Source organism: Chrysemys picta, chromosome 5 (genome assembly GCF_011386835.1).
Source record: "Chrysemys picta bellii isolate R12L10 chromosome 5, ASM1138683v2, whole genome shotgun sequence".
Classification (NCBI taxonomy): Eukaryota; Metazoa; Chordata; order Testudines; family Emydidae; genus Chrysemys; species Chrysemys picta.
The window spans coordinates 105,008,199-105,022,385 of NC_088795.1; the positions used below are offsets into that span (position 1 = coordinate 105,008,199).

The following is a 14,187-nucleotide window of genomic DNA, read 5'->3' on the forward strand; positions in this document are numbered from 1 at the left end:
GGCCCAATACATTCTCGGAATCTCTTTATACAATGTCAGTTCTTTCTTTTACTGTTCAATCTTCCTTATTGAGCAATCCTGCATGTTAGAGCAAACACAGCTGCTCAGCAAGACGTGTTTCATGTGACTGAGTGAGCTCAATGAATGAATTCTTCTCCCAAGCTGACGGTACATTCCTTCACATTCTCGTCAACCCCTGTCTAGTTCAAACTCTTTCCTGACCCTCACCCCAGGCATATCACTAAGTTGCTGTTTATCCTGCTTCATAAGACAGCTCTTCTGGATGGTATGACGACTAAACCACAAAACACAATAGCTTGAATCTGGTATGCAGAACTAACATTTATGACCAATATACAGCATGCTTACTGTACAAATGTAAGATTACAGGAAGAGGCAAAAGTCAAATTTCTAGCTTCTGACATATGGACTGCTTTAAAAGAGAGACTCCAGTTGGTAGACTCAACATGTAAGCTCTCATTTTATTTTATTGCAAAAAACAGTTAATTCCCTTTTCTGCCGCCCCCAAAATATTCCACTGCTGATTTTTCTATTAAATTCCTTGAATTCAATTATTCTAGTACCTTGGTTGGGGAAGAACAGGGGGAAACCACCATGATAACTGAAGTGTGCACATGACACGAGGGAAAAATCATCAGTAACAGATTTCAGCATCAGACTTCCAAAGATTTATCATGAATAATAATAAAGAAAATGTGTTTTATAATTATGGAAAATACCTTGATGGTGTTTTATGGGTTCACCTGCAATAAATACTTTTCAACATGCTTTTCTGCTGTGCAGACTAGCAAATGACTGCAGCGAATACAGGCTGCTGCCTCTATTTTTCTCTTATAATGGTACATCTGTCTCCCTTCAGTAAGTCACACAAATGAACTCTAAAAGCCTAGGAAGCATGTGGGCCCTGATTTAACCTCATTTTTGGCTCCTCTGACCCAGAGCTCAATAGCCTTATATCTATGTCACAAAGATCAGCACCAGCTGTTGGTGTCCTGAAATCTTTCCCATAAAAGACTGAATATGAGTGTTTCCTATATGGTATACACTCAAAGCCTGATATCAGAGACATTTAAAATGTAAAATAAATTAGGTGTCATATGTTTAAGCCAGAGGGCAAATAAAATCCCATATTGTCTGGGTCCTTCGGCATTTTCATAAAACAGCTCCAGAAAATAATCGGAGACCAGTGTGAAGAGCAGATCATGAATGTTGATGGAATTTTTTTTTATTGATTTTCATTGGCAGTGAAGCTCATAATATGAGGAGTACGTTTATAAAAAGCAGTTGTTGATACAGCACTAAGGGACAGGCATTCGAGAGTCCCAGCAAAGTTTGGCTCTTATCTTTTAGTTATTATTTTGCTAGTTTCTATATTTATGGCAAAAAGAAAACTGACAAGATGTTTGAAAATATTTTGGACGATCCTTTTGCCACTGAAGTCAACGGCAACATTTATTTAGTTATTATCATCCGTGTTATGGGAGTATCTGTCTTCAATCTGGATAGGGTCCAATTGCTCTAGGTGTTACACAAAACACAGAATAAGAGACGGTGAGCAGATGAGGCCCGTTAAGTGAATAAACAAAACTGTAGATTAATAATCAGACTTATTACAATCACTATTAAAAGGATCTTCACAGAAGAAGATGATAGAATCTCTAATGTTTATTTTATACAGTTATCTTTTCTAGTGAATAGGGGGGAGCGACCTTTCTAAAAGAACTGCTTGATTTGGGATCACACTTTTAAGAATGCAATAACCTCTGTGCCTTTGGCTTTATTAAATTGCAGCATGACGACTTTGTTTTAACCACTTCAATTTAAAACTGAGATATTACAAAATTATGCAGTCATAATAAATTATTATTCCCTCCATGGTCTTGAGTTTGCTCATAACTTCACTTTACAAAACCAAATTTGCAGACCCAAGGCCTGATTCCCATCTCACCTACAGTGATGAATATTAAGAGTGACCAGAGGTGAAAGTAAGCCGGTACGGTATGGGACGGCATACCAGCAAGAGCCAGTATGCCGGGCTGGACTGGACCAGCTTCTCCGGCCGTGATTTAAAGGGCCCAGGGCTCCAGCCGCTGCAGGGAGCCCTGGGCCCTTTAAATCACCGCCAGAGCCCTGTCGCCGCTACCCCAGGGTGGCAGGGCTCTGGAGGAAATTTAAAGGACTGCGATGCTCTGCAGTGGCTGGAGCACCGGGTCCTTTAAATCCCCGCCTGAACCCTGCTGCCCCAGGGTAGCGGCGACAGGGCTCCCGTGGTGATTTAAAGGGCCCGGAGCTCTGCAGCGGCCAGAGTCCCAGGCCCTTTAATTCACCCCTGAGCCCCAGGGCTCCCAGCCACCTCTGCAGCTGGTAGCTCCAGGGTGATTTAAAGGCCCTAGGGCTCCCAGCCACAACCGGAGCCCCAGGGCCTTTTAATTTTGAAAGGCCCCGCCTCTTCCAGTTGAGGCCATGCCCTCGCTCAGTACTCCGGTGTACCAGTAAGTCCTTTAAGTTACTTTCACCCCTGAAAGTGACTATGAAAGCCAGTGGAGGCACATTGGTCTAAATCTGGGGTAAGTAAGTGGAGAATTAGGCTCACAGTTTTAATATAATGAATGGTCTCAATCCCAAGAACTACATGAGGAATGTGAACAATTTATAACAATACGTATAATTTAATTTGTAGTTAAATCAGTACTGTATTTCAGTGTTACCTCCCCTCTGCTGTCTTCAAAGTTCAATTTCCATTCCCTTCCCTTCATTAAATGTTGACAATTTTTTCTTTTCTTCCTTTGCCTCAGAAAGCAGGATATGAGGAAAGGAGAAGGTGGCAGTGGTGAAAGCCAAATAACTTTGGCCTTGTCTAGACTAGGATGGGTCCCAATCCAGGAGCTGGGGTGTGATTCTCAACTCGTGTAGAAATACTCATGCTAGCTCTCATTAAGCTGTAGCACTAATAGTAGGGTAGCCATGGTAGCATGAGTAGCAGCAAGCAGCAGCACAGCCTAGCTGCCCCAAGTAAACACCCACCCAGACCTTGTGGGTACATACTTGGGGCAGCTAGCCCATGCTGCTGCTCATGCTACCACAGCTACTGTACTATTTTTAGTGCACTAGCATATTTCTACTCAAGCTGATATTCACACTCCCAGCTTCAAGTATAGACATGGCCCGTGTACAGATGTAGTCTATGTATTCAAGGGAAGCATTCTCTGTTGGTTATTAGAAAGTACTCATTATATTGTGACCCTTAGCAGACAGGCAAACTGCAATGAATGTAGTGGGAGGAAAAAATGAGTGCATGTTTGAGGAGTAAGATCTGGGATGACACCTTGAAAAGATCAGAACAAATTATTCTCAACACTTGCATCATCATATTGTCATTCAAACATGATGCATTGATTTCAAATATATTTGACACACTAATGCCCAGGAAGTCCTTCAGAACCAGGACTGTCCCACAAAAGATTATACATCTTAACAGTCACAAGCACAGGTGCCGACTCCGTGGGTGCTCTGGGAGTACCCTTGGGAAAAAATTGGTGGGTGCCCACCGGCAGCACCCCGCCCCCCTGCTCCAGCTTACCTCCACCTCCTTCGCTAGAGTGCCACCATGTCCTGCTTCTCCCCTCTCCCTCCCAGTGTTTGTGCCCCGAAACAGCTGATTCGCGGGGCGGGGGGGGGGAAGAGGGAGAATGCGGTGCGCTGGGGGAAGAGACAGGGCTGGGGCGGGGATTTGGGGAAGGGATCCTATAGGGGCAGAGTTAGGGTGGGGACTTTGGGGATGGGGCTGGAATGGGGGAAGGGCCAAGGGCGGGGAAAGGGTGGAATCCAAGCCGGGCCAGGGTCGAGGAAAGGGGCGGGGGTGCGTGGGCACCCACCAGCGCTGGATAAAGTTGGCACCTGTGGTCACAAGTAAGAACTCAAATTCACATTCTCTTGTCTGCCCCATATCAATATAGACTAAAAACCAAGGATACTTAAGTTCCCTCTTTAGCAATGTTTGGAATGTTCTACCATCAAACAAATTGTAACTAATTCTGAGATCACATTCATAATATTTACCTGCCACTGGTGGCAAAAAATATTAACTAAATTTGATAAACCCAAATTTGCTACTTTTAGGATTACCAGATAGCAACTGTGAAAAAAAATGGGACAGAGTAGAGGGTAATAGGTGCCTATATAAGAAAAAGTCCCCAAAAACAGGACATCTGGTCACCCTACTACTTTAGAACTCTAAACGTTACTCATTTGTCTCTTCTATTGAAGATGACTTTCATGCAAAATTACACTGAAAGTTGCATAACATACATGCAAATACAACAAAACTGATAGTAATCAAAACAGATAGTTATGCCCCCTGATAAGACATTTAACTAGTATTTTGCCATCTACTGATGAGCAGCTAGCCACTATATGAAGAGGCCTTAATTTAGAGCTTTGTTGAGTATTTATTTAAAAAACAAAACAAAACACCACATTTCTGGTTTGCACTGTCTGAATTCTGAGCACTGGCTTTGGTTTATAGGTTCATTTCCATCTGATATAAGAAAAGTTAACAAATCAATTAAGTTTTTTTTTTTTTTTTTAAATCAGGTTGGTTTAGTATTATTGCTCTCCTCCACTTTCCCCTGCCCTCTCTCCAAAAAGCCATTTATGTTGAGCACCTCCAGACAAAATGCTGATTAAACAGCTGATCAGTTTGTAACAAACTAGCTATTAATCTCTAAAGCCTCCAAGCATGAACATCTTGCAGAGGGCACAGTTCATAATAAAATTCTAGAGGGACAAATAATTGATAAGACAAGACCATGATTGTTACAGGAGCACAATATAGCTCTCCTGTGCAGGGCAGCTGATACTGAAAAACAACCTTTGAAAACTAACTAGTAAATTGTACAGCAAGCTCTATTGAAAAGAGATCATAACCCAGAGCAGATAAATAAAAACAAATATTGAAACTTTATATTGTAAGTAAGTGAATAAGCTCTAGTCAGAATCCAAAACGGAGCCAGGTAGTATGAGCTGCTAGAAAATGTTTCTAATGTCATGTAGGTGCAGTCCTGTGCTATTAAGAAGTCGAGCATGCATGCCATGGTACAATATTTGAGAGATAGAAATAGAAATAGAAATTAATGGAGATATCCCATCTCCTAGAACTGGAAGGGACCTTGAAAGGTCATCGAGTCCAGCCCCCTGCCTTCACTAGCAGGACCAAGTACTGATTTTGCCCCAGATCCCCAAGTGGCCCCCTCAAGGATTGAACTCACAACCCTGGATTTAGCAGGCCAATGCTCAAACCACTGAGCTATCCCTCCCCCATTTGTATTATTGATACAAAATGAAAAAAAAGAAATATTTATTGTATTGCAATATGGTTTAGTCACGTAATCCCTGCCCTGTGAAACTAGATGCAACGATAAACATAGCAAAGCTGAAAGCAGACACAGAATGCAGGAAAGCTGACTAAGACATCTGTGGAAGACCACTGTTTGGGACATTTACAACCAGACGGACAAAGGAGTAGAAAAAGTAGTATAGGGAAAATACTGCACAAGAAGAAGGAAAGACTTGATGGCTCATATTGTGAAGTTATGAGCAACTCATCTGAGTTCAGCTGGAGCTTTGTGTACTCAACACTCCACAGGAGATCTTGAAGCTTCACAAGATCAAGTCCCCAATTTACTTAAAAACAGTCATTCTCTCTCTGAATTTTAAGATTATATGAAAAATGTTATTTCAGAAGCCTGTTCTAATGCATGACAGAAATGTCCAAAGGCTTCCATGAGGGAAAAGTAATTTCTGCCTAAAGTGGACACATACCTATAATATGAAAGGAAAGTGTGTGCTACTACAGACACACAAAACTGTGAATTTTAGAAAGCATAAATGTACACTCAGAGCCAACACCACAACTAAAAGACTGTAAATCTGGAACTAGGAGAACACGTAATGAACATTAATGAAAATCCCACAGATACCAAATATTAAAAACCTATGAGGAATTACACATGCTAGTTAAAAATCTTAAAGGGAGGAACCACAAACTACATGAGATTAAGCCAGAAACTGACAAAGAAATACCAGATGAGCCATGTCAAATTCTGTGAACAAACTTGTTTACATGGAATAAAACATAGCATAAAACTCATTAATATCAAGAGCAGTGTAATATGTCCAACATAAAAATCCAGACCATCAAAGCAGGGCATATACCATAGTTCATGATGAGAGACCAGATCAGAAAATACACCATACATTTTAAGATCAAGACTTTCCTGAACTGGGGCATCTAAAGGCGAATTGCACAGCTGTCTGCAGTTCCTTGTACATGAGCAGGGCAGCAGATGTCAGGCCTCCTTTGCCTTCTCCTCAGATTAAAGAGTGTCCCTCTACGTACATGGTTTGTGATTAACCTCTAACTAGTCCCACACCCGGAGCTCAATTTACACACATTCTTGGTTCTGAGGGTGATTTACTCTGGTTTGTGTACAACAAAGTCTTCCTTTAGGAGCATATCTTCAGCTGGTGCAAACTGTCATATTGGCTTCAATAGAGTGATGACAGTTTACACCAGCTGAGGATGTGCCCCTTAGTTACCCTCTCACTCACAGGCAAACTGACATCTTGAGGCTAATATTTTCTTAAAATTATTTATATTTGTCCTGGAAGATTAGGGCCACAACTGTTAATTAAATTTAACAGAGATTGTTCCATGACAAGTTAACCTAAAAATTGTTTTCCAGATATGGTCTACAATGGAGATGCCAAATATTGTGTGCCATAACTCCTCAGCTGAAGTCATGGTAGATGTTGCCAAGAGGTTCAATTTCAAAGCAAATTGTGTAAACATGCAGTTGCACTCTTGAAATACCAACCAGGCTATACCACGTGAGTACAAACCTAAGAACCCCTACAATGTTTCAAGTGTGTTGTAGCATGAAAAGGTAATGGATAGGTTGCATGTGATATTAACATGCACACGAGGAAAGTGAAAGGATAATTACACACAGTTTATGGTAGTTCCATGTCACTGATAACTATGATAAAGTACAACCTGGTTAATGTAATGTATGTAAACATCACCATACTGTTTATTACACAGATATGTATGTAACATTTACCAGATGTGTGGTGGAATTAACATCAATGGTTATGTAATTTCACTCATTTAAAATAAAGATACTACACTATCCTAGGGTGCAAAACCTGGTAGTAACTTTATTTTTAAGATGAAGTGTATTTTGGTTATTCCTGTAAAATATTCTTATTTTGTTTAAAATAAGATTTACTTTCATATGTGCTACTAAACTATTGTCCTATTTGACACCTCAGTGAGAATTATATTTTAAATAGATAACAATATTGAAAAGCAGAGTCAAATAAGTTAGGCAAGTGTTTGATAATATTTTAATGATCTGTTCCTTCCTTTAGTTTTGCATGGGTAACATGACAGCAAGATTATAATTTTCATACAACGTTTATATTTTGAGTTGCTGGAAACCACATGCTCCAGATAAGGTCTACAACCAACTACTTTGTTAATGTATGTTTGTGGAGCTGTACATTAGTAGATGTATATGTATTTACATAGCTGCATCTGAAGAGACTGCTACTTATTGTTAGTTAACCTATCAATTGGGACAGAATTTGTCTTCAAGATAGTTTAATCCATTTTTGTTGTCCTTAAGGATGCTAAAATAAGCTCTTCTATTGGCTAGGCACCTTCCTTTAGTATACACAGATGATAGAAGGACTGTAGAGTTCTTTATTTCTACCATGGAAGCATCTTGAAGCTACATTTTCCTGCTGCAATGGAGATAAGTAGTCAATTCAACTTTTTATCTCTGATCCAAAATATGGATCAGATGGGAGGATTTCAACTTAAAAGAATCCCTAAGGTTTGCATGTGAGTGGGAATTGAAATATACTGTATCAAATGGCAAGGAAATGATTTAGTAAAACAAACCAGGAGTACAAACTGCTTAAAGGAGAAACAGAAGAAGGAAATGTGAAAGATGATGTTCTGTATTTCAGAATCAAAGAACACAGATATACTCCTACAGTAATAGAATGTAGCTCACCATTTTAAGTACTAATAAAACAAGCAACTGAAAATCAAGTCACTGTGGTCCAAAACAGCTGCTAATGCTACACAGGTAGCAGCCACGGATCAAGTAAAAGCAGGCAGATAAAATCGAAAGCTACATTATGACAAATCAGCAAAAGTACTTTTGAAGTTAAAAATAGGTGACTGCACAAAGCTGAGATGGCAAATGGAAACCTACAGCAAAGCACAGAGCAAATGCAGCTTGTTCCTATATAATTGAAACATCTGAAGGTAAAAGACAGACACAATATAGATGACATCTAATAAACAGGAAAAAGGTAAAAACAATTTTCAAGAGGTTAGGGACTAGAACATAGAATATGAGATACAGAAGGAGAACCCAAAAGTGTGATTTGAATGCAATTGCATCTAAATCACAATCTCTAATCTGAAATTGAAGATAACAAAATAGACTAAATCAATAAGACAATAGAAGTATTACCCGAATCTAATACATGTGCTTATTCCAGTAAATTATAGACTATAATAGACTATGACCCCTAAATCTAAGTGAACTAAATTCAAGTAAATCCAAATGTCATGGAAATACTATTTGCTAAGGAAGACAGATATTTGATACAAAGTCCTGAGACTAAAAACAAAACTGTGTTCTCTTTGTTCAGAGATGTTCTGGTTTAAATGCTAATAAGGCAGCAATGAATAGATAATAACTTCCACTGAGATAAACATGAAGAATCTCTGGAAACAAGATATGAACATTTTTTAAACAGGGACTTATAAAACACCCAAACCATACACCAAGAATGTACTGTTGTTGTTTATTGCTAAAGTATATTACTCTGATAATCCAAACGGGAAGCTAAGATTTGCAAATACTATCTGATTGGCTCACAGATAGATAAATAATGATATTCACAGAACATAGATGCAGCCAGTCAGTATGCACTCAATTTCCTATTATTGATATCACAGTAGCTAAACAATAGAAATTAAACTAACTAGTCTTATGTCTGTTAAACCAATTGTTATGGCAGAATATTTGCCACAATTTTTTTTTAAAAAGTGTAGTATTACAATGTTTAGTGCTCACTTCTATTACAAGTGAAAAACACCCTGTAAAAGGAAAAAAATGTAAAAAAAAAAGTTATCTACATATTACAAAGCTGTTCTTTCTAATGTCAATGTTATATACAAAAGTGTTAGGATTAAGTATATATGTCACCATTCTGCCACTAATGGTAAAAGGTAATTAACGTAACAGGCTATTGAGTAAAGATGACTGACTAACAAAAAAAAAAAAAAAGAAAGTGCTTATTATGTTTCCTGTTAAAGCCAATAAAGCACTGGTGGGCAACCTGTGGCTTGCAGGCCACATGCAGCCCATCAGGTTAATCTGCTGGTGGGCCTCCAGACAGTTTATTTACCTTTGCATGGCTGCCCACAGCTCCCGGTGGCCATGGTTCTCCATTCCTGGCCAATGGGAGCTGCGGGAAGCAGCAGCCATCACGTCCCTGCGGCCCATGCAGCTTCCTGCAGCTCCCATTGGCCGGAAACAGCGAACCATGGCCACTGGGATCTGTGGGTGGGCATGCAAATGTAAAACTGCCTGGCGGCCTGCCAGCAGATTACCCTGATGGGCTGCATGTGGGCCATGGGCCAAAGGTTGTCCACCACTGCAGTAAAGGGTTGTGAAATGCAAGATTAACAGAAGACAGGTAACAAAGGGAAAGAGGTAGAAAAAAAGTCTTTTCACATATATTTTGAAAGAAAATTGTCTACATTTAAATTAAAACATCAATTTATATAAGTGGCCATTACAAAGCAAACAATCTATGCAGTCGTTGTCCTTGACACCATTCCAGAGGAAATGATTCTGAACTGTGTGCAATATATTGGGAACAAACGTGTTTCTTTCAATTTTAAGCACATCTTTGTGTTTACCAGGTTGTGGGTGGGTTTTTTATTGTTGTTTTGTTTTTAAATATCTTTAGATACTCAATGCTACTAGTCTTCACTTGTTCAGAATTTCTTTATGCCATTTATGTAATATTATAGGCTATTGATTCAGTACAAGATCTTGTTACACACCATAGCTTTTTCACAATATCAAGAAATTCAAGCTATAAAGTACCTGACTGGGTTCATGGTAACATTTTTAAACAGGTTTGTCAAGTTAACACTAGAACATACAGTGCTAGCCTCTTACCCATCATTCACTCACCTCTTTGCAAATCCTTTCCCTAGTTCATCTCTTTCCATTAACAAAATAAATAAATTCACACTTTTCATTACCTTTAAAACCCTGTCTAACAATTCCCTTGCCTATGACTCATCTCACCTCCTTTCACCCCTCAAACTTCCTGAACCCTTCTCCTTTTATGCTTCTCCCTGCATCCCTCTTCCTCTGTGCCAGGAATCTTCACTGTCCTCCTTCAAATACCTTCTCAAAAACCTCTTTTTTCTCATGGTTTTCCAGCATAGGAACTTTCACTCTTGTGCTGTAAACTCCCTTCTTCCTCCACTTCTGTCTCAGTAAGAAGTTATATGTGATTCACTTGACTAATTTTTCTCCATCTTAATTTCATCTCATTTTTAGAAGATCTACTCACATAGTACATCTGTACTGTCCTATATACACAATTCCTGTCCATCCTTGAAGTGTTTACACCCTTCAAATATTTGTAGCTCAACCCTACTGTTTTCAGTATGACTCCTCTCATTTCTCATGTTATATTGGCTCTCTACATGTGTATGGAGGGATTTAGGGAGAGGTAGTACCTCTGTTGGAGGAACACATCATGCTCCTTAGGGAGTAGTTTGCTTTGGTCCCCACCTACACCCATCTCTCACCTGTGGTTCCAGGTAGCTGTTTGCAAGTGACAGTGTTCAAACCACTTTGATGAGCAGGCTAAACCAGGTGAGGGAGGCTGATGGGTCTTTTACCCTCAGTGAGATAGGGAAATTGCCTTTCTCTAGCATGCAAAGACTGTTCCGGCAGAGTGGGTGGAGGAAATCAATTTGTGATTCAACAGCCATGAAGGTGGTTCAGCAGTGTGCTCCGGAGAGCATGACAAGGCACTGAAGATGTCCTGGTCACCCCCAGACATAACGATTTTTCATGCTGCTGGAATCAGGCTTCTATTGCCAAGACAGTGGGACTGTCCCTGTGCAGTTCTCACGCAATAGTTTTCCATGCAGGTTTTCCTCACAAATCTCATCCTATTAACATCTTATCAAATCTCACCATTCATAACATCATTAATCCAAGTCCTGCAGTGATGGGGGCATGGTAAAATGAGGTGGAGGTGACCACTGGCTGTCATAGCCACAATCCTGCACATAGGTGGCCTTGGGACTAGTGGTTGTTCAGTTCCATCCTTGGGGCAGTGGAGAAGTTTGGCAGCATATTAGGCGACTCAGCAGACCTTTTCTAGATAGCAGTGCTCACTTTTTAAGAGAGGGGGCTAGAAAAAGTGCCCTAAAAACATTGCCTGCCCCATAACAGCTGGCCAGATTACCACGACTGGCAGATCATCCTACAGCAGATGAAGAAGAAGAGACTTCTTTTAGGAGCATGGAAAGTCCACACCCTTACGGACGGAAGTGATGCACAAAGGCCTGAGAAAAGAACAGCTTTTGTCTCCAGAGAACTCACCTGCTACAATATTATTGTATTATTGACATTGCAGCACTGAATGAGACTAGACTCATAGGAGAGGGTTCCATCAATGAGGTAGGAGGCAACTACACTTTCTTTTGGAAAGAAAAGTAGAGGATGAAGACAGAATCCATGGAGTTGGGTTTGAAATTACAACATCTTTCCTGAAAGAACTTCCTAACTTTCCTCTTGGCCTGAATGAATGGCTCATGAAATGCCAATTCCTCCCTGAATCCTTTATAGCAGGTCACTGTCATCAGTGCTTATGCGCCTACACTGACCAGCACAGAAGAAAGCAAGGAGCAGTTCTACTCTGATCCGGACTTCATCCTCAGATCAACACCTGCATATGACAAGCTCACCCAGAAACCAAAGATCCTGCTTATATGTACATGATCTTCAGTTTGCATTTCTGGACAGCAGAACACAATATGCCAGAAGAATAAAAGTAAATTTTTACATATTAAGACATGTGGTGGTATTGCAGGGGGTGTTAAATTTCCTTTTATATTTTAAGGTGATTTAAAAAAAAAAAAAAAAAAAGTACAGACTTCAGAAATTCTGGTGAGGTTCTATTCTTTGATTTGCTTGTTAAAATCCAGGTGCCTACTTGATTAGTAAACTGGGGATAAGAATTAATCGTAAAACATGGATCCCTATTTGTAAACTGTAGTCTGGTGTTAAATCTCCAGTGAACATAGAGGATATTGCTGTTTACCGAGCTTCTATTAAACACTGGAATCTAACTTAAAACTTAAAAAAAAAAAAAAGGATGAATTTGAGTTCTATTTGTCCCAACTACTTAAAGAAAAATATGTTCCCATGGTGGAGTGCTAATTAAAGTTGAAGACTATAAAAATATTCTGCATCATATAAATAATTGTGTTGATTGTGAGGCTTCAGCAGGATATAATTGTAATTTGACTTTTCTACTTGGTTCAGAAGACTGCATATTTTAAAAATAGGATGGTTTGAAAGAGATCAGGTATAAAATACAGGAAATTGAATAGTTAGATTATACTGGACATGGATGTTAGGCAATATCATTTCAAAAAGAAATGGGCTAGATAGATCAATATTTAAAACTCCAATATCACCTACTAATAACCCATCATAACTTCAGCTGGAATTCATCTACAGACATCCAGAATTCTAAACTTAGCAGATATTTGAACTGTCCCCTTTTAATTTATTCATGTTTTCTTTCTTCTGTAAACCCATGGCTTTGTTCTGAATCTTACATCATGCATTCAGTTGTCTTTTCTCTGTACCTACGTCTTCAAAATTCTCAGGAAATACTCCGTCCTCTTGCACTGATGTTTGTAGAAGATACTTTGTTAAGACAAACTTCTGATTTAATGTTTTTGCTACGTCCTTTGGCTGAGGAGCTCAGCGTGCACTTGGCTACGTGTGTTTCCTTTGCCAAAGTGCAGTAATGTCTTGGCTTGATGTATTAAGCACTCTGACATTTTTTGAAATGTAGATGTGGTGCTTTACCCTCCTGAGTGTACAACCGACATCAACTGTTACTATGAAAAGCTTGAGGCTTCTGACCACTTTCGTTGAATTCACCTTTCATTCCACATAAAGTAAATGAGTTGGAATTAACAGGTCTGCCCTTGCATAAGTGAACATGAAGTCTGACAAAGTAATTCCCTGATAATCACAGCAAATTAGTCTTGTAGTGTACTGGCATGGAAAGATTCTTACTGGCATCAAGCCTGAGGACAAGTCATTTATCCCTTATTGTAAAATAGTGAGTGCTATTAGTTACATTCATTAGGAATTCTTTATCTTAACTAAGGTGAACTATAGTGTGATAATATTTCCTGATTTAGGGCCCCAGTTTCCTAGAAATTATGTGCATTTGTGGATGCTAAAAGAAGAGTAAATATATTTGTCAGAGGTATGTTTCTTATGTTATCACAATTGGAACATAACACCTGTATCATTTTAAGAAATCTCAAGGAGCAGTGAATGGAGAGGAGCATACATGTGTACACACACACACACACACACACACACACACCAGACCTGAAGAAAACACAGAAGTTTTGCATTTTACTCTGAAGTATATAACAAGAATCACATTTTCCTCACTATCTTATGTGAGTCAAAAAAGTGACAAGTTACTCCTGCAACAGGCTGAACTTACATCAGCCCCAAAGATACAGAGAGCAATAGAATCTGAAAAAAGGCCACCCCAAAACCTAGGCAGGAAAAATAGAGCTAAGCAAACCAATAGTGCTGCAAATAGAATCTAACATTCCAGCATTTTGCACATGGGTCTTGAAGCTGTCAATCTCACAGTAGGGTGTGATGACAATGAATCGACTCAACTGCTGGAGGAGCAAGAATTAGATAAAGAGACAGGCATGCCAAGTCAATATTACTAGTGTGTGCATGTTCCAGTGGGTTTTAAAATTGTGCAACTGTTCTT

General features: G+C 39.4%; 1 protein-coding gene across 16 annotated transcripts in view; it reads right to left on the minus strand.

The window, feature by feature from the left end:
• Nucleotides 1-14,187, minus strand: part of PCDH7 (protocadherin 7) — a 398,059-nt gene that overhangs the window by 87,440 nt on the left and 296,432 nt on the right. The gene's annotated exons all lie outside the window — the stretch shown is intronic.